The 22,803-nt window shown below is 35.0% G+C and overlaps 1 protein-coding gene across 1 annotated transcript in view; it reads left to right on the top strand.

The window, feature by feature from the left end:
- The first annotated feature begins 221 nt into the window (after positions 1 to 221).
- The window catches only part of LOC132952393 (dynein axonemal intermediate chain 7 homolog), a 110,216-nt gene continuing 87,634 nt past the window's right edge, over positions 222 to 22,803 (top strand). Inside the window, exon 1 of the mRNA XM_061024687.1 lies at positions 222 to 366. The gene's annotated coding sequence lies outside the window, so the exon portion shown is untranslated. The remainder of the gene's footprint in view (positions 367 to 22,803) is intronic.

Below are 22,803 nucleotides of genomic sequence, written 5' to 3'. Positions count from 1 at the left end.
GAACTTTTTAAGGTCACGATGACGATGACTCGTCGGACGAGACGGTTGAACACAAACATTTTTCGACGGGTTATTTCCGAATAAAACAATTAACAACAAAAACTGCTGTCCGCGGTTATCGTGAGAGGAACGGAGCTCCCATAATTTACGCGTACCTACCAACATCGTGTTATCGTATTATAGCGATATGCCCACAGAGCGCGCACAGAATAAAACCGCAAACAACCGTGTGCGACCGTCCTACGCGAAATCGGTAAACCGATTATTTTAAATACACACTTTGTTTATTGATTTATACATCGATATCCGACCGGAGCAACACGCACGCGCGTTTCCTGCCGAATTTTCAATAAGACGATACATCAGGTACGTATATCATATATTATAATATTATCATGTTCTCGATAATAATAATTATACTCGTAAACAAATACGTAGGAGAGGAGATATTGCTACAGCAACCATACACGAATATAATATTATATACCATATACACGTTGTCCTATACGTGTTCGGTCTTACTGCGCGGCGAGCAACCACACGTGCACAATATTCGGAAATTTTAAATAGGTATCTGTTGTACTGCAGCTGCAGCGGTGTGTGGGCATTGACGTCCGCGTAAAAAAATCGATACTTACATCGTCGGAACTTTTTCGTCCTCGACGATGTCGCACACGATATAATAAACGTTATTATTTTGGCGTCCGCCTCGACGTTTATTGTATGGTTTTTTTGGACTACTGTATGATTTCTTGCACGAAATCTAGGGAACTTTTACTAATTTTATTTGACAGTATTTCGAGTTTATTTTTTCATTAACTCGCCCGTCTTTGCGGTGGCCGGTACCACCCTATACATCATAGTGTCTATAAATTAAATATATTTTGCTATGCACACGCATTCCGCGGAAAGATAATCAAAGTTCGTTCGGTTTCGGCAAAAACTTTTAACATTTCAGTAGAACGCGTCGCAGTTTCCTATACCTATACATTAACCAAACCGCATTTGTTTCAATAACGCGACGACGATCGTCGAAACTTCATCTCGAATCGATCATCTGCAGCTATATTCTCGAGGGTATCTTATATTTTAGAATCGTTTCAAATCGCCCTTTCAGAACGGGCGAAACTTTTCTGCTAATTGTTTTCGCTACTGTACGTGCGGCCCATTCGAAACGACTATCTCATCACAGCTGCATCGGTGTTCGGTGTGCCTGATAACAATTTAATACTATGACTTTATTGACGTGGAATTCGACTGTGATCATTGTTTTTGTCCAACGCGTGTGCAGTCTGATATAACGTACGGGGATCACAAATGCTCGAAAATAATATAATGATAACTATAATATTCCGGAATACTTGAACCATGTAATAATAATAATAATAACGCCATAACGTAACGTCCACGTGCGACATAATGACATCGAGACGGCCGTTGTACTGACCGTATCTCGAAAACCAAAAAAATATCACGTAGGTATATGTCGACTCGACCAGCAGCTGTTCGGACAGTTTTCGAGTCATTTATTTTTCCGATTCATCGGTCGCACGCGCGTGTGTGTTCCTCCGCGCATATTAATATACGTATATATATATATTATATACGAGTATTATATAGGTACCCGTATGGGAGCGCAAAAGAGAAAAATGTCTTAAAAAATCAATAAAAAAAAAAAAATCACAAGCCCACGCACGCCAGACTGCAGGCTGCAGAGCGTATATATTATGTGTACACGTTCCACAGGTAAAACGTATATAGGTACACACGCGAGTCCTGTAGAAGGAGGTCCGAACCAGCATACCATTAAACTCTTGATCTTGATCTTGCATACGAAATGACTCCGACAATAATATCACCATTGTCCATTAGCCCCTTTACAATTATTATTCGAATTCCTATGCCGCCGCCGCCGTCGTGGCATTATTACCGATGCGCAAATAATAATAATAATAATAATAATAAAAATTGTATATAAGCCGCAATTTATTGTCCAATCGAAATTGCGTACGGTAGCCGCGATCGTAAATACTAGAATGCAAATAATAATTGTATTAAACGCAAATACCGGACGTGCTTTTTTTTCTTCTTCTTAAGAAAACGCATTTTAAATAAATTCGCATATATTATATTATTATAATAAAACTTGCAATGCCTACGTCTCTGTACGGTTTGTAAATATTTAATTTTAAAATAACTCTGTGTAATATTTTTAAATATCGTCGCTCGCGATATAATATTATAAGTACGCATTATTGTGACCGTCGTGAATTCGACTGTATAAAATAATATTACGTTATGACGATATAACATTAAAACCGTGTGTAATACAATAATCGCTGGCTCGGTAAACACGGTAAATTAAAAAAAAAAGTCGAAGAACAATCGTTGAAAAAATACGGTAGAAAATATATGACGTGCAGTATAATGATGACACTCTGGTGCAACAATTATTATAATACTGATAACAAACATACTGAGCAGAATACAGCGACCTACCTATGGAGTTTGTTAATCGTCTCATATATTCCGCTCATCTATAGGCGCATGGTATGATATTAAATTTAAAAGTAGTGATAAATCATAAAATATACATCTAAGGCGCTCAAAAAACAATTCTGAGCGGAGTTGTCGTTTCTTCAAAACTTTTCGACGGTTGTCGGTATGTATAGTTTTTCCTCGCACTTTGGAAACTATATATTGAGGAAATTGAAAAATCTCCTTTTCAGAGTACCTACCAATTACACTCGTCTTCCGATTGGTAGTTCAGACGGGATCACGAGAAACTTTTTGATCACTCTTTCTACCTGAAACAGAATTTTTAATAAAAAAATAAAATAAAGAACAAAAAACAAAAATGTACAAAACTTAAAAGGTCGAATACAGGGCAGAGCCTAATCTCGTATACCGCAGACGATAAGTAGGTATAATATGTTTTGAAATATAAACAATGTTATAACAATTATTTTATCATAATTTTTTTTCAAAACTCCGAAATAGCTTTACACACCTAAATCTTGTACGGAGGCGAGCAAAGCAAGACGATTGCCAATCATAGACCAACCGGCGAATAAAATATGTTTAGGGTGGGTGGTGTGAACATTTTAAGCGAGTCGGGGAAAATAAATTTCAATCCGCCACCGATGGTGCCCACTTTGTAGGTACATATTATACGTTTATTCAAACACGTCTCGTCTCGTTTATCAGCCGACCGTTCCAGCGATATGATATCGCGATCGTTTTCCGTGGACCACTCGTCACCGCGAATATTTCTGACCTGCGCGTGTGAATCTGTTCAGACGTTTTGACGTACCGTAATTACGAACACGCGCGGTAAAGCAAAACGCCGAACGAGTTACCGCGGTCGCGGGTCGCAAGAAAGTCGCACTATACCCCGGTACTACAGGTATAGTTTGTAATACCGTGTTCACAAATAAATCTTTAACGCGTGCGTCGGTCAACGACTATATTATAGCAACGATAATGTTGAGTTCAGCGCGCCGCCGTTATTGGACAGGGACACTGATTGATTTAGGTCCAAAGGCTGAGGAGCTTGCGGTTTTACCCCAGAGTCTATATTATTATTGTGCTATACTGATATATATATATACACACGTACAGTCGCATACCACGGTTGTTGGATAATAAGTTTCTGTCCGAACGTTATTCGGAGACTATATTATAGATATATTATACTTATGTAAACAATTTTGAACTTTACCGTATTATATTAAACGCGTGCACGCACACACACACACACACACACACACTCGTATTGCTCGTCAAGTCCCAACTAAATATCTGAACTAATTCCACGACTGTATTATTATATTGTTATTATATTGTATCATCTGTTTTAATGTCTGTTGGCCGTCGACCGTCGTAAATTATATTGTGTACGTCCGATTTTCGTCTGCAGTGACGATATTATAGGCTATACGACTGTTTCGGCAAGTTGCGACAATTAATAACACAATAATTATTATACGCTTAGTGCACTCTATTCGTTTGTACAATAATTATAACACACGGATCTATGGTCGTATACGGAGTCATCTTCGACTACAGTCATTTTTGGTACGGCGGTTCTGTTGTCGTTGTCGACGAAAACGATCCAACGTCGAACGAACCGAATGGGGTGCGACATCGACACTCTGAGACTAGGCGCGTAGACTTGTTAAAAAAAATATAATATGCCTATAATCATAATAATATATTATTTAATAATATAATAAGAAGTCGAACCTGAATATCGGTTGAGCACCACCCATACGATATTCAATCATATATTATTAAAAACCCGTGCATCACGAAAACGAAATAATGGGATCTAAATCATTCGATCGACATCACGTTTTTTACGTTCATGTATATATAATGTACTAATGGCAACTCACACACACACACACACACACACACACACACACACACACACACACACACACACACACACACACACACACACACACTCATTGTATCCAAACGTGTAACGCGTCTCTACAGTTGTGAGTGTTTGTTTTTTTGTTCCACACACACATTGTAATATGTAACGAACTGTATAATAATATCAGCCACCCGTAGCGCTGCAGTTCCGGGTGGCGAGGCTGGTGCCCCAAGTCAAGTCGGCCTCGGGAGTATCAATAATATTATAATATAATATACTCTCCCCGCAAGCCCGCAACGGACGCTGCGACTTCGGGGCGGAGGGCCGGCGAGGCGTCGATTATTATTACTATTTTTTTTCTTTTTTTTTCTACCTTTCTTAATTGGCTATACCATTGTTTCGCGGTGCTAAATAAATATTTCCCGAGATCGGTATCTCCACCGGGGCCGCCACCGCCGTGGCGCGGTCCGGTCTCGTACGATAGATACGACGACCGGGTGCGAAAAAAACGACGACGCAGAAAAAAACACGTTTGCGTGCGTGGGGGGTCTCCGGTCGTCCGGCGCGGTTATCTCCGCTTTCGTATGTATATATAAATATAATATCTATATATACATATGCCGAGCCCGTGCGGGAGATAAGACCCGGGGGAGCACGCCCATCGAGCTCTCCCCCGCGGTCCAGCTTAATACACGTCACTGTTGCAATCGTCCGGCGCCGTGTCCGGAGAACGTTTTAAATCACGTTGTCGGGCGTTGCAGCGCGCACACGGACGGACGGGTCTCGGTGGATCCGATGGGTGGGTGTGTGTGTGGACGAGGGTGTCGGGAGGAGGTGGCGGCGAGCGCGTTTTTTTTCTCGTCGTCTAATCGGCTCCGGAGATCACGGCTCCTGTCGCGGTCCCCCGGCGGCGCGCGTGAGGCCAGCCGATGCGTATATTCTTCGGGAGCCATAACCGATAATGCTCGTGCGATTTGATTTCGTTTGGTTTTTTCATTCCATTATTATAATTGTGACTCCAGACGTCCGGAGGAGGAGGAGGTCCTAATCTACTACCATCATACGATCTAGGCGACAAAACCTCGGCCGCAAACAATCATAATACTTACGCGGGAGTCAAAATAACATAGTGTATATTTTTCTCGTGAAGACTAATAAAAAAACAATGGGATTAAAGAAGTATAGCCTTTGTCATTACTTTATAAATTAATATTTACCTAGGTAGTTATGTGTTTTTAATCTTATCGTTTATTGTTAAGTAAAATTAATAATACTAATATATTATTTACTGATAATGGTATTTTTCATATTTTAGTAAAAACTATAAAAAATGAATATAATATGTGAGACAATTATTATAAGATATAATATCATCTTTTTATTTTTATTTTTGATTATATAAATGTTTTATTTTAGTTTTGGGTTATTATAAGAACCTAGTCAGTTACACGTTCTTGATAAATGTAAGTAATCAAGATATTGAATTTACACGAACAAATTACTTTCAAATGTACCATTGCTTAAATTACCATTCTTCATTGTCTTAACAAAATTTAAACTTATCTTTACATTATAATACTGGTAAGGACTGTGATAGTATATTATTATACCACCCTCAGTCATTTCGACCGTAGTCACACTAATTATTTACTACTGCAGTAATAAATAATGAGAGTATAACAATTTAATATTTTAAAGAGCTTCTTTGAAAAAAAAATGCATTTAAGAGCGAGTCCTATTGTATACGCGATTCAACTCGAAACAGACGAGGTATGCAATATTACTATACACGATATTGCAGGTGTGGATTATATTTTATTACCAATTATCATTGTTTGTTTCAATATACCATTTACGATATCAAAATACAGCTGCTAATCGTTCCATCTCTCAACGTAAAAAGTTCCTATTCAACGGGTTTCTATCACTTATATTTACTATTTTTTGTTCGCTATCGACAGACACCCCTTTTAATGCGATAAATAAAAAAGTTGTATATTAAAGTTTCACTGTGTGCAACACGCGATATTATTAATGACATTAAATGTGCTTCTCTAAAAAAAAATATATATCATAAATATTCATAATACTTTGGAAAGTATACTGCAACGCCGTAGAAAACGTACACAGCACTCGTGTTCATGACATTTTACGATATTCCAAAGTCGTGCTTTTTGAACAAATGTCTCGACGGTAAGCTCGGATTTCGACCGAAATTTATGAGAGTTAACTTTGCTTTGCAGCAGCGAAGTTGCCGTCGTCTAATATAATATAATGCATATGCACGACACATATAATATTTATATATTATTTATTAAACTGCCACACATCACATAGTATGGAACAATAAATTGCACTTAGGCAGCGAGAGCGTGGACAATTTTCGCAGATAAATGATTTGACGAGAAAATAACGTCCCATCATTTCCACTTCAAATATAAATAGAGCAGGGCCGTTCAGAGGGGGGGGCAACGGGACCATTTTGCCCCAGGCCCCATTGTTGGAATATTTTAGGGGGCCCCCAAAAAGTCTTAATGTATAATAATTAAAAACAAAGAACTATCACCGACCACCGTTATTGAGACAAAAAATATCTTCTTTGCGTCATCCACATAATATTAATACTTAAAATAAAATTAAAATATAATTTAACACTTATACAGTCATACAATGCGCGAGTATAAAAGCATGACGTCCAGTCACGTAGTCAAAACAATTTCCTCCACCTCTCGTCTATGCCACCGTTTCTACTTAATAATATTTTAATATATTAGTATAATGTGTATATGTGTGTAGTATAATGTGGATAGATCGCGATAACGATACTCGATTTGCTACGATAGGTGACGGTGCACGCAGCACGCGATATTTTTAGACAAAAACCTATAACCGATACATTGTAGAATTGATTATTCTGAATAGTAAACCACAACCTGCACGGCCGCACCAGTCGGTTGCTTATTACTCGACAGTAGACGTATACCACACTACCACAGTGTCACTGTATTTTTATAAATTTATTACTAGCACAGTAAATAGCGATTAGCAGAAACACGAATATTAGTAAGTAATAATTGATTAAAATATATACATATTATTCTTTATTTTTATTAAAATGATTAATTTTTAATATTTCTATTAGTCTTTAAAGAAGTATATCTTCGTATTGGGGCATTAAGCTATAGTCTGTATCATTATATGTACCTGTACTTACAGAATAATACTAAATTATACCTAATACGGTTATACCTATTTACATTTATAATTACATGTTAAATTTATTGAAGAAAACATTTTTTTTTTACTTGTTATCTAAATATTTTATAGCATTTTCCAGTGGCAGACTGGGAGAAAAAACAGTTTACATGTCTATAAAATTGTATTCTATGATTATCATAGTGGTTTACCCCTCGTAAATTAATTAAAAATTGAATATAATATATATTATAATAATATTATTTAAAAAATATAAAAATGTATTCATTTATATTTGTGGTTTACCTCTCGTAAACTAATTTAAAATTGAATAAAATATATCCTATAATATTATTTAAACGAGAGACTTTTTTCCGTTTACTGTACTCGATTACTTAATTTAATTTCTAATAATTTAATCAAATATATAAGAAAGGACTTCAAAATATACTACCTCAAATATGTATTTGTCTTCGAATACTTTCTACCATTCCCACGTCTGTGTCAACGGGAGAAAGATCTTTCAGTAAACTGAAATTAATAAAAAGTTATTTACGTTCAACTACAGAAGAAAACCGCTTAAATCATTTAATACTTCTCTCCATCGAACACAAGTTGGCAAAGACTCTAGATTATGATGATGTTATAGACAGCTTTGCTGAAAAAAAAGCTAGGAAAAAGGTGTTTTGATATACATTTTAATATTTTATTTAAAATAATAAAATAATATACGTAAATTTTTTTTAATTGTCTTAATCTACCTTATCTATTTATTTAATCCTATAAACATCCAAGTTAATATTTTCTTTGAATATTTATAACCATCTAGGAATAAATTGTAGTTTTTTGTATACATGGTAATACATTGCTAATAATGTATTGAATAATATTGATATAAATAATATAAATAATATTCAATTCTATAATGTAAGTATGTAATGCAGTAGGTACATGAATTTAAATGAGCTTGATTGGTTAAGGTTTGGAAAAATACGTTCATAAACATTTTGTTATTCTCAGTGAGTATTTTGTTTATCATATTTTATTATTATGGTCGAAGGGCCCCCAAATTAATTTGCCCCTGGCCCCGAAAAACCTTGGGACGGCCCTGAAATAGAGACGTGCGCACTCGGCGAAAAATAATTGGAATAGAGCGAAGACAGCCAACGAATGCAATATAGTAATTTATATTATTATAATGTCAAACCAAATAATATGATTTACAAAATTATATTTGGGTCAATATCGCACTGTTGAATTAAATTTAAAAAATATTCAACCAAACGGTTAGGTTAGGTTAAATCTTTCACATACCGTCTGCGAATTATATGCTTCGCGTTCAGAATCCAAATCTCATAACTATATATACTTACGAGAAACCATTATACTTTCCCGACCACATAAATTCTCATTATTAACCATAATAATAAAAAAAAGTGGCGCAGTGGCTGAAATCAATCACGCAACGTGATTGAGACTTGAGAACAAGCAACGGTTGCTGCTACTAGTTCCCGGATGGGTGACCGCCCGGGTTCGTAGTAGTAAAAACCTTACAACACATACGCGTGTTGCCAACCAACCGTACCAACCGTAAACCCTATTATAGCTGATTGCCATAATATAGTCTAGACCAATACAGATTTAAAACTTAAAAAAAACTAAATCCTCCATTTTATGGATTTGCTAATAGAATTTTAAATGCTACTTTGAAATTCGCTTAAATAACTGTTTAGCCTTACAGCATAAAGTGGAATTTCAACACGCGTCTTCTAGAACGTGAAGAATTCGTATTTTAGTCTTAATCGTGTAAAACGGCGGTGTACCCATCATATACTATATATTCGGCATCACATATTATGTCCTGTTCTCACGAATATTATAGAAAATGTTGTAAGCTGTCAACGAGTTCTATACGCATTCATACTAGCTGGTACAAGACACTAGACTTCGGAAGGTAATCAGTGAAGTTTCAGTAAAAAAATACCATTATTTGAAGCACGCCTTTCATTCTGTTCACTGATTTTGGTCGAATTTATTGTTTGTTTGGTTTGTTGGTTTTCCGCTTATTATATTTCGCCGTCCCGTCCTTCGTCTACGGTCATGACGTCGCACCCGAATTCCTTAAGGAGCCGCGTAACCGTGTGATTTTTCGTAGCTCAGTGCTGGTTGACGAGTACCATTATTTCGGGACGTAAAATGAATATTATTATTATAAGGGATGACGTGAGCCCGCTTCGGGATTATACTTTTTTTCGGGCGTTAATTAAAACCCACCCCCGCACGTCGTCGTCGTTGGCCGGTATATATGAAGTCATAATACCTATATACTATGTACGCTATATACCAACGACGTTTAGTACAACGGTATAATGTAGGTGCACGGCGATTCACCGAGGAGATTTACCCTATTTATTTTCCCTTTAGTATAACGGGTTTATTTAAATTCTGGTTATTCTAATTTTTTAGTAGGTATATGTTTTTTTGTCTTCAAAAAAGACGGCTCGTTAAAATTTCGGTTTTAATACGTATTATATAGACACATTTTCGAAAAAAAAACGATCTGCTTAATAATTTACAGCAGAAAATGGTGGTGTTCCTTTGAAAGAAAAAAAAAAGAAAGACATTTATATCGCTATATAACTGCAGATATGGGTACCTGCCTACTCCACTTGAATGGTATGAAAAGCCTTTGAAAACACAATAATACGGTACCTATAAATACAGGTACTCGAAAAGACAAAAATCAGGATTTCAGAACAAATACATTATTAAAGGATAAAAGGGAAGGATTTCCTGGTTATTAGCGTGTTCGTCGAGTCACCCTGCGAACGACACCAAAGTGCAATCAGAAATCGCCGGGGAGCAGAGGGTGTGTTGTATGATAATCTTTGGACGGCGCTTAACGTGTTTGTTAATGACACCCCAAGTCCGTTTATAATATTAAAATATTCCCTGTACCGCGCGCACGCGCAAGACCTGCGGAAACGCTATAACTGTCGCTAATTTAAGGGTGTTTTTTTTTTGTGTGCTCGTTAAACGAGTAGATCATAATAATATTATAATAAACTTGCGGCGGCCCGGGGCGCGGAGTTTTCGTACACGTGTATATATTATTATATTATACTTTGGGCGCAAAGTTTTTCAGACGACCGCGGCGGTGGCGGCGGCGGCGGTAGTCGTCGAGGGATAATTCGAGGTCTTGTGAATTTCGGGTAAACCCTCCTATACACCTATATATCATTATACGGTAGTAATGGTAGTAATGGTAAATATATGTTATAATGTTATGCGTACACACATAACGCGTGTTTAATCAAATGTCTCGCCAGACTCGACAGCACCGCGCGCATTTCAAACATTTGCATAATATTATTTTAATTTTCGTGACAATGAATATTATCTTTTTTATGGCGCATACTACCACCGATAATTATTACGAAGATACCGTGTTTAAATAATACGCCTTGACGCCTCGTTAGTTAACGCAAAAAATACGCTCAAACAGTATAATAATAATATACAATTTCTATAATTTATTATTATAATATAATAATATTAGCCACTAACATGAAAATCCTTTTAAAAGCCCTTCGCCCGAACGACACACTTCGGTGTAATGATTTTCCTCCATGATAGTGTACATATTTCTCTTTAGACCGCAATAACACATATCGAGGATAAACGATTTTATTATTGATGCGGAAGGATGAAAATATTATATTGTAAGAATAATACGACAGTATAGATACGTTAATCATTTGATTCGAGCAACTTACCATAATATAAAATTGTGTTCTATTTATTATCGTTCAAAAGTCGTACAAATCTTGAAAAACTATTGACGGGTCAATATCACTCGAGTGTTGTGATTAATATTAAAACATCGCAACGGGTAATCACACGAATGTCACAATAACATGGTTACTATTGAAGATGCAACTCATCGCCTCCGCCACCGTGGCATCGAAATAATAAAAAAAACCAAGCCAAATAATAATAACGACGTAAAAACCTGTATACTATCACCGTTATGATAGTACATAAACCTAATCGAAAAAACAAAATATATAATATTTGTATAATATATACGTTTGGAACTCTCATCGTGTCTGTTACGCGCATAACCCATCACGAGATAAAAAAAAAAAAAATATAAAAATAAAAACACTGCCGCGGTTTCCCAACCACTTCGTTTTGATTGTGACAAAAACGAAACGAAGCGAACTCGCACTTTATCGCGAAATTTTTTTTGTTGCGAATATCCCCTCGTAACATTATATTATATTATGTATAGTATTAAAGTATATTATGCATACCTATATAATATAGTAAAAGTACCTGCCTACTGCGTTGTAACAATAATACACAATGCGACGTTCTAATGCTGTTTCCAATCATATTTCCGGTGAACCAAAGCGTACCGCCGCTCAGATCACGGCGAGGAGATAAGGGCTACTTTGTATCATTAACGATACGATTCCCATTCAAACGTCTGACGACAGAGACGTTGAACAGTGAACCGCCGCCGCCCGTTCGGTTTGGAGTTTCCCCTCATCCCCCCCCCCCACACCACCCCTTCCGTCCAAGTCATTTCAGACGAGGCCCCCGACGACGCATAATATAATTTAATATAATATTGTGTTTTGCCGTATACAATAATAATATCATGTATAGGCGCATGCGCGCAAGTCGGCAGTACAGACCGGCGCGTGATTATTAGCATAATATTCGAATAAAAAGAAACGCCTCGTCTAAGCATCATTTAATGACCCCTCGTCGAGCCCATCCGAAACGCCATTACTACCTACAATAATAATATATATATATATAACTATTACGACGCGATACACGCGGACATCACGGGACCCGCGCGATATCGATTACGATTTACAAATTATTACGATCGCCGACAACTCAATCGGACCGTTGTTTATCGTTATTACTATTTTATTATTATTATTATTATTTTTTTTTTCCCGAGACGTCAGGCCCAAACGAAATCGGAGAATCGTAACCGTCCAATTCGTAATAGGTTTCAAGTATAATAATACGCTCTGTCGTAATATAATATAATATACGAAACGAATAATGGTGTCATATCATTTTCTCTACCAGTTGTATTATACGCCTGCCTGTTATTACACTATATTGATATCGGACAGGATATAATATGCAGGATCCAATTTCGGTGAAAATCGATTGCCCGCTGCGATTTCATTAAACCAGCGTAGGACCTGCACCTTCGCCGCGGCACCGCGTGCATCGGCTGCAGACGACCGCGGAAGCTCTCCAGATCAATTCACTCGATTATTATTGTCTGTAATCACATGTTGTGTTCGTCTGACGACAACAACGATGACAATATCAACATTACAGCGAGCGTACTGTTTGACGAGTGGAACATCGAGCCGGATCAGACGTAACGCGAGATACCGTGATGTATTATTATTGTCGTCACGAATCCCAACGTAAGAACGACGCTGTTACGCCGTAATATTATGGATTTTCCGGCAGGCAGCGGGACGGTAAAACAACGATTTGCTGCCGATGACGTCGTTTGAATAGTGTTTTTCATTATTTTCAACCGACGGCGCTACACATACGTAACACGATCGTATTATTTCGAGAGAAATCACAGGACCGAAAATCGAATGTTGTACAGTACAGTTTTCGTTTGTATTATATCGTATATAATTTGCAGTAGGAAAAACGCATTATTTATACAATGACAAATTGACAAAATGACAACTCTAATATACCGGCTGTTGTGTGCGGACAAACGCTCTATCTGGTCGACTTTGTGTGCTCTCCATTTGTTCGAAATTCCCCTCCCCGCGGCTTACAATAACGTTATATTCGATAACAATCACTGCTGTGCTCGATATCGACCGATCTACTTAACAATATGATTTTATAGTGTATTGTGTTATTGTATTGTTGTTTGTTTCACGTGATATTTGCTTTATGAATTAGTCTAATATGTCACTAAAAGCGGATTAGATGGCATATCTATTAGACCCATTTATCGTGTGCGGTGCAGAGAGAGAGAGAGAAAACGAATTTATAAATGTAGTATAGTATAATAATATATATTATATATGTATATAATATTATTGTGAAGGGAGAAATAATAGAGATGATGCGGATAAGTGGAGATTAATGGCACGCGGCCGTATCACTGGCTCGGTTAAACGTCGAGGCCGTCACAAATTTACTCTTAGTTAATCTGACATTTTTTCATTATTAATCCTACGTTGGAAATTATCATAATTGCGCCGAAGATAAAAAGCCATCGGACAGTGGGAAAGTAATTCTCTGGGAACCTACACGTAAACGTTGAATTAACATACGCAGGAACGAGATAATCGATTCGTATACGACGAAACACATATTCGATATCACAGCAGTAGTTGTATTATTAATTGTTGTACGATATTTAATATTTAATGATGGAAAAAAAAATAGAAAATTGATTAAAAATCAAACGAAATATCCCCACCGAACAAAGATATTTTCATTGATTATAATATCTACGATTTTTTTTACAAATCCATAATTATTATCGAAATATCCAATCCGATAATAAAATAGATGAATCAGGTTGAGTCTCAGTGCCAACACAATGTTATCGATTAAATCATCACCTGGACCATCATTTACAGTTTTCAATTATTATTTTAATACTACGAAAAACCCACAGAATTATTAACGCTGAAGCACCATTGTATTTGCAGTTGTCTGCACCGAAATAAATAATATCAGCAATAATCAATGCACTAATCACGTGAATATCAAAAATTACTTAGCATATATTATAGTTTAATTATTATTACATATAATAAATGTTTCGATTTCACAGCTGAAGTGAAGTTATATTCGACAGCGCTAATATTATTATCTCTTGTGAGTTGTGACATTGGACATTTGAAGACGTGGAAATAATATATCGCAATTTTTGGTCCAGTCTCATTGGTCATTCCAAACAATCGACCAAATAGCTAAACATTTTTTTATTTACCGTCGATATTAGAAAATAACGTGGGGACATTCGACACAAAAACATATTTTAAATCCAATTGCGTCCATCCATTCCCGATGGATGCTATGTGTAGTTGACCAACGATAGGCATATTCGACCTAGACATCACTCGGTCAAGAACTTGGTGATTTGGTATTTTGGGGTATCAGTCGCGGACGATTAATCGATTGCAGACAGTTTGCTAAAAACAAACGATTCGTGAATAAAATATATTGTTATTATGCATTATAATTTATTGTGTAATAATGGTCGATCGACAGCTAAGCGGTGGAAAAAATTCAGACTAGACTCAATTAACGAATTAAGAAATTAAAGAAATTTTTATTTTTACTTAATTTAAACTTGATATTTACGTATTGTTAATTTTTGGTTATTTTAACTACCCACAACTAACAAGATTAACAAACGTGAGATCAACGAACTAAATGTTAATTTATTTTATTTTATAACATTTCAATCGATTTTGTTTTCATGTCAACTAATATTTTCGAGTAATTTTTGGTGTGAATTGTCTTTTTTTTAGTGATGAAAAACTTCAGTTACGTTTTGAGTTGGTTAAAAAATCAAATAAGCCAGCGTTGATAAGTGTTGTACACAAAAAAAAAAATGTGTTTTAACTTAACTAGGTTAACCAAACATTAAATTAACTTTTAACTTTTTCTCATTAATGCATATTAACTTAACTGGGTAAAAAAAATATCCATAAACTTGCCCGGTTCAAGAAAACGCACGATTATCGATCGGAGTGGACTCGCCAAGTAGGTAGGTACCTATACATTATTATTATTATTATTATTATTATTTGCGTTGGTATATTATTTCGAACAACAGCGTGGATTAGCCGTTATCATTATATACCTAACGGTCGTTTTGTACTCAAACAATATATTAATAGGTACGTATAAACACGAGTATCGACGTCATAGTAGTAAGTACGTCATCAACGCGGACTGCAGCTGGCGGGAATTACAATTGAACAACGAAATAACATATTATTATCTTTTTTTTTTTTTATTTTAGAATTGACTTTATTTGAAAAATTACGATCTATACAGTATGTACAATAAGTGAAATTATTAATTTACAACAGTTGACAATGACTATTCACATGAGGAGGGAAATCACACATTTGCGACATCTCATGTAACTCTTACATTTATAAGTTTTAACTTAAGTTATCAAATCTCGGCACCATTTTCTCTTGAACATGTTATTACAAGGTATTATTTATATAATAATGATACGGTTAACAGAAAATAATAATGATGTTATTGTGGAATGAAAAATAATGGGAGATAAGATATTATATAAATATAAATTTTAATTATTAATTTAATTTTAATGTGAATTGTCTGGTCGATAAGATAAGATTATGGAATGCTATTATTTGTGAGTGCTTTTAGGACTGACGAAAGATTGGAGATAAGGGGAGTTATTAGTGAGTTTAAATTTGAAATAAGACTTGAGATATTATTATCTATATAATAAAAAACAATACGATAAAAATATGAAAAATTAACGTATCGTTCGGATGTCCTCGGAGTGTTGGGCGCGACGGAATTTGTTGCAAATTACGATGATAGCGATGTGCAGCGGACCATCTTGACAGTAAAATTATCAGTAATATTTGAAACCGTCGCCCCAGTGAATTCTCGATTTTGTGAGTTTCCCAGGTTGCGACGGTTCACAGTTCAACACACAACTATAATATATTATCATTATTATTTTTTTGTTTATTAAAGATAACCGTCGGCATGGTGGCCCTTGGGAGATTCATTTTTATTTATATATATATATACATAATATAGTAATAAAATAAATATAAAACAAATCATGTAAAAAAGGTGATAATATATGAGTTTAACCCTCAAAACAATATTTGACCGATAATTACATTAGTCTGTCCGATCCTGTCGCCTGAAGGAAAACGAATATGTTCGGTGTTAGAAGAGCATATTGTCCTAAATCGTCGTACCTACAATATTTCGTCACTCGTCGGATAATATTTCGTAACCTCACTATACGTTAACACAAATTCCGCATGCCGTTAAACTGTTGCACAGTGGATATTATCTGCGTCCGGACGGTGTGTTTTTTTTTTTTTTTTTTTTTTTTTTATCAATTTTTAATTAAAACCAAGTCATTACACATACGCAGAAGCCCCGGGCTTTCATAGTTTCCGTTTCACGTAACGCCGGAACATCAGCGGAAGCCGGCGATTCGCCGAACGAACACGTTGAGGAGATCCCGCGTATAATATTATACGGACAGATCGTAACCGGTGAAAAATTCAAAATCACACAAGTTCCGTTTGGCGCGCCATACGAGGGCGGGAAATTCCCTAAAGGGTCTGTAAGCAGACGCGTTCGATGTACATGACGCATGTGCACACCGTAAGCGTATTTCATATTATTGAGTGTATAGATAATATCCAGTTAAATTATAATGAAATATTGACGACTGATTTATAGTAAACCGATATTATCCGATTGATTATTTGTATACAATATAATATCAGCAACAAATGATAATATGCCCATCACTCAAACAACCGCCATTGTTTGATTTAATTCAGAGACAGGTATATCATTATCAAACGTTCTATCCCAGCAATATAAACTGATATACTGATTTTGATAGTTTACTACAGTTTTTCGCAATATTTTTAGAACCATACATTTTACATTATAACTTATGATAGTATGGTAGGTAATGGATAGTTGTTACTTTCGTAACGGCGATGTGATTCCTCCAGTCTTCATTGAAATAGTAAGTTTCTACAATCTGTGTATATTATTGTATATGCACAGTCAGATGTAAAATTATAATTTTTAATTTACTATATTATGTTCATCGGTATTTTTATAACAAAAATTAATTTAATTACATACTGTTTGATGTTTTCGAGGATAAAATATAATTTGATTTTGTAAAAATGTTCTGAAAATCTATTACAGCAACTATGGCGTCGGCTGTAGAATCTTTCAGTGCTTACACGCAGACCAATTTAATGAAATATGTTCTGCAGCAAATACCTATACTTCGTAACAATATAATATTTAGCCGTATTGTGAAAATCACATTAATTATTAAGTTTGCTTGTAAATTATAACTTTTTTTTTTTTGTTAATCGCAGTTGGCAGTAGAATATTTATCATTGACGTAACAATATTATGGAAACTATAGTTATTATTTTTAAACATCTAAAGATGACCCTAAATTGCCTACCTGAAGCGCCGTCATAAATGTATGAAAATGTATGAAACTAGAGCTGATGTCATTCCCTTTTTATCCACCGTGTGTGGTGAATATTACATTGATCTTTTCGTGAAATACTTAAAAATATGTTCTTAGAACTCAGAGGATTGAAGTTTTTAATAATGCGAGACACACATATATTATACCATGTTGTAACATCGTTATTTCAGCGCCGATATTGTTGAGCCATCTATAATTAGATATATAGGAATTTCAAAATGATTTCAAAATCAATACGTTGTACCTACGCTTCGTTAAAAATTGAAAAAAAACCAACTCGAACTAGATAGCCTCTGTGGTAATTCAGTATTAAAAACAATAAAGGACTACGGTTTCGACGTACAAGAAAATAAAGGTTATTCCTAATGGGGTATCTATAATACTAGGGTACCTATTATACGGATATTATATTACATATCTAATTTACTACAATGATAATTGTGAATTTTATATTAAATTTTTATAAATCGTTAGAATTTCTGAAACCTAAATGGATCTTTATTAAATTAATTTTATTAAATTATCATATATTTTAATCTATGTTTTATAATAGTAAAAACATGTGTATCAGATGTCAATACTACAACTTATACTCTATTACTACAAATTGATTATTTCAAATAACAATGCAAACACATTGTGTATGTTTTATTTAATTGAAATGTAATAAAAAAAAATACTGTAGAAAAAAAATATAATTTTCGAAGGTACTGTTAATATTTATTTTTGATTCGTAATGCATAATAGATACATATTACATATGGAACGATTTTGTTATCCATTTATTGAAATTTACTGTTCAAATAACTTCTAACATACAAAAGTACATAGCTGTATACGCTTACTTAATATATTTTATAATCATATTAAATACAATAAATTTACATTTTATAATGTGAACATGACCTGCTGGGAAATAATTTATCGAGAACTGCTTGCTGACAGTTGAACAGTTCTCGGAAATTTTCGTACTTGATGTCTTGACATATATTTTTACAAAAAAAAAAAAAAATAAGAATTCAAATCACTCGACATTTCTCATACGTTTATAAAATCGATGATAATATTCTGGTTTGATTTCATAAATCTGTGCTTTTATCAAATTAAAAAAACCTAGAAATGTCATTAGTGAATATAATAATATCATGTCGTTAGGATAATAATATGGTATAAGTCTAAGTGGATAAAACAGTGGTAATTGGACCCGTGGAACATATTTTTGTCACTGGTGTTAAGCATTTACGTATGTTTCTTGTAATATTCTCCCGTATTGAATTCTATATCTATTCTATGTTTTTATTTTTTCACTATAGAATTACGACCAGGCGTTACCCAATACATGACCGAGCTGACAAGTTTGGATTTCTTTTATATACCATTAAAATCACAGTAATGTATATCAGAATTATTATTATCATTGTGCAGAGCATTCGAATCATTATAGTCGTATAGTGTTGCACGTTTTTATACCAACTATAAACATAATAACCACCCAGTGATTACGTATATGCGTTGATATTCGATATTTTTTTTAAGACTTCGTTCCCGCGTCGGTTATTCGACGAGCGTCATCGATATTAGTTTTTCTGTAAATGTGAATAAAAAATAAAATAATACAAATTACATAGGATTGGGATTATTATTGGCCGATATCGCATTGTTTGGTCGGTCGTAGCGTTTTGATTTCAGCAAATTATATTATTATGTCTGTCGATATTTACCTCGTCTGATTTAAAAATTAATATCACAGGAGCCATCAAACTACAGTGTGGGCCCAAAAAAAAAAAAAATAAATAAACTGAGGGAGGGGTGCCCATTAAATCATTTTGATGATTTTCACTGCGATAGGTACTCTACATTTTAACATTAAAATTGCATACATCACCATATTATTTATAATTTTTTTTTATTATTTGATAGTGACTGCGCCGAAATCTTCAAACATATTAATAATAAAAAAAAATAAAATTTTAATACCATACGTAATATTATTATATTTAAATAATAACAATATAATTATGGTAACATTCTAATCATGCCTCCATAGTTTGCACACGTATTTCATGTTTTTAAAGATATCGCTACAACGTCGTTGCGTAATGGGAACGTATTATAGCAATTAACTATAACATGTTGTTTACAAGTACTAATATAGTATCTACATAGTTCGTAGTTGCTGTTAATTTAAAGTATATTTTTATTCAAAAACGAATATCAAATGGGTTATCAAACTACAGTGTGATCGGCCCCAAAAAAAGTAAGCTGAGGGAAGGGTGCTCATTAAATTATTTCGATGTTTTTTCCCTTTTCACTGCGATAGATACTCAACATTTTAACATTAGAATTGGATACATCACCATATTTATAATTTTTTTTTTCTTTTATTAAATAGTTACTGCGCCGAAATCTTCAAACATATTAATAATAAAAATAACAAAAAAAAAAATGTTAAATACTATACATAATATTATATTTAAACAATAACTATATAATTATGGTAACATTCAAATCATGCCTCCATAGTTTGCACACGTATTTCATGTTTTTAAAGATATCCTTACAATGTCGTTGCGTAATGAGAACGTATTATGGCAATTAACTATAACATGTTGTTTACAAGTATACTAATATAATATAGTATCTATATAGTTCGTAGTTGCTGTTAATTTAACGTAGCTAATAAAAACGTGTACAATGCACCTGTACGGGCTGTACCTACCTACCATTTAAAACGACTTGTTCGGCATATTGTTAATGACATATTATTATTATTATTATTATTATTACTGTTTTTAATATTTTGCTAATATCGTTAACGACCGTGTTATAATCTCTCAATATTATAAAGAAGTATAAGCTGAACGACAACGACAAAAAAAAAAAAAAACACGAAAAGTACGCAATAATGTGGTGGGAAAATGAAATAAAATTACATCAACGATAATAATTAGTGCGTACGAATTGTGGACGGAGAATAAAACAAAATTACATCACCAAATAATTAGTGTGCATACAAATTGTCAAAAATATTACTAATACGGTTTTACGCCTCCGTCTCGGCGTCATATATATTATGTAGGTACCTATATCTATACCTACGTCATATTATTATCGTTATTTGTTCGTTTCATAATAATGTGCTTGTAAGAGTTTATAAAAGTTTCCTTGCAATTTTAATTAACTAGATATAATACTCTCTTGTTGTGCGGCGCGGCGCAGATGGTGTCGGATCAAATGTATAAACTTTTGATAAGAAAACTTTGAAAAGAATGATGTATGTGAGTTTTTCGAAGTTCGGCTCGCGGGTTTCTCTCGTTTTTTGAATTTCGAGTATCCGGATTATGTGATTCAATATTTTTTACTCACGAAATTAGGTAGGTATACACGTCATTTAAATTACGGTAACGGGCAACTTTGATTATTTATTCATCCGGGGGCGGCGTAAAAAAATATATAAAAGTATATGTAAATATAGATAAATATTAAACATAAGATACGGCGTTTTTAATAACGCGAGAAGTGTAATAAATTTTATGGGGAAAAAAATGAAAACCAACAATTTGTATTTTATAATAACATCATCGTCTCCATATTGTGTAATTGTTGTAATGACGTGACGAACGAAAAAAGGCCTCTTGTTCGTAAAGGTATACGGTGGTAAGGTATAAGGTCGTATATGTATATATGGAAATATGGTCTTGTGGAAAACAGGAGAGAAAATCACTGGTCAATCGGCGCGTTCCGAATGCGCAATATAATTATTGTTGTACCGATAATATGATTATATATTTTATATTATGCGCGCGCCGATCCGCCTTCGAATATATTTATCATTATTATTATTATTATTATTATTGTTCCGTCCGTCGTCCGTTTCCGCCGTCATCGAATGTGCGGGGTAGCCGATCGCTGCTGCATAATATTATGATAATATGCCGGAGATGATATTTTACGCACCCGAGACGTATAGGTACCGGGTATACACACGCATTATTATAACACTGTGTTGTATACGACACAAGTAGGTATAATGCAACGCGTGGTAGGTATATAATATTATACGTATGGAAATACGATACAATATGAGACTACAAAATATACAAAAACGAATACGAAATTTATGTTTCGATATATTTCACTGCGGCGCGCGCGATAGGAATATAATACAATAATATATATATATATATACACACTCGTATATATACCGCACACGTCGCGTCATGTGTGAGTGCGATTTTAATGTAAAACGCGTCCGTGTACAACATAATATATAATAATATATATAAAAGACATTCGCGCATAATGCGTGTACGGGCTGTAGTAACCCGTCCTATCCCGCACGCACACTCGCAACCACCCACCCACCCGCCTGCCGACACCCACCGTGTAGTCGTCGACCCCGCGCTCGCATATTATTCGAATCCGATCGGTGCGTGATTGATGCTGTACACGCACAGATCTCATTTACCCGAAAAGGGCTCGTATCCTCCACCCTATCTCTCTCTCTCTCTCTCTCTGGCACACACTCTATCCTTCTCTCTCTCCCGTCTTGAGCTCGCTGCAAAGTGTTTTGACGGTCGCGCTCGTTTCCTGCCCATTGTCGATGTGCACACACACACAATTACAATCTCGGAGACTCGTGTGTGCGTGTGTGGTGTTCGCAATCGTCGGCCGCATTGTGTGCAGGCTGCGGGCGGAGCAAATGGCCCGGAAAAACTGTTGCCCGCCGCGTGGCGGATCGCGAACGACGAGGATTACGCGTCGACGCGTCGAATATTGTGTCGCTGCGTAGGCATAGGCGAGAGAGAGGGTCGCGGAGGGAGGGGGTGGTGTGAAAAGCGTCCTGTTATTATTATTATTTTTTATTTTTTATATTTTCACCGCCTCGAAGTGTATTATATACACGCGGAGGGTCGTCGAGGCTTAT

Source organism: Metopolophium dirhodum, chromosome 9, assembly GCF_019925205.1.
Source record: "Metopolophium dirhodum isolate CAU chromosome 9, ASM1992520v1, whole genome shotgun sequence".
Classification (NCBI taxonomy): Eukaryota; Metazoa; Arthropoda; class Insecta; order Hemiptera; family Aphididae; genus Metopolophium; species Metopolophium dirhodum.
The sequence above is the reverse complement of the archived record's forward strand: the minus strand, read 5'-3'. Positions and strand labels throughout refer to the sequence as shown.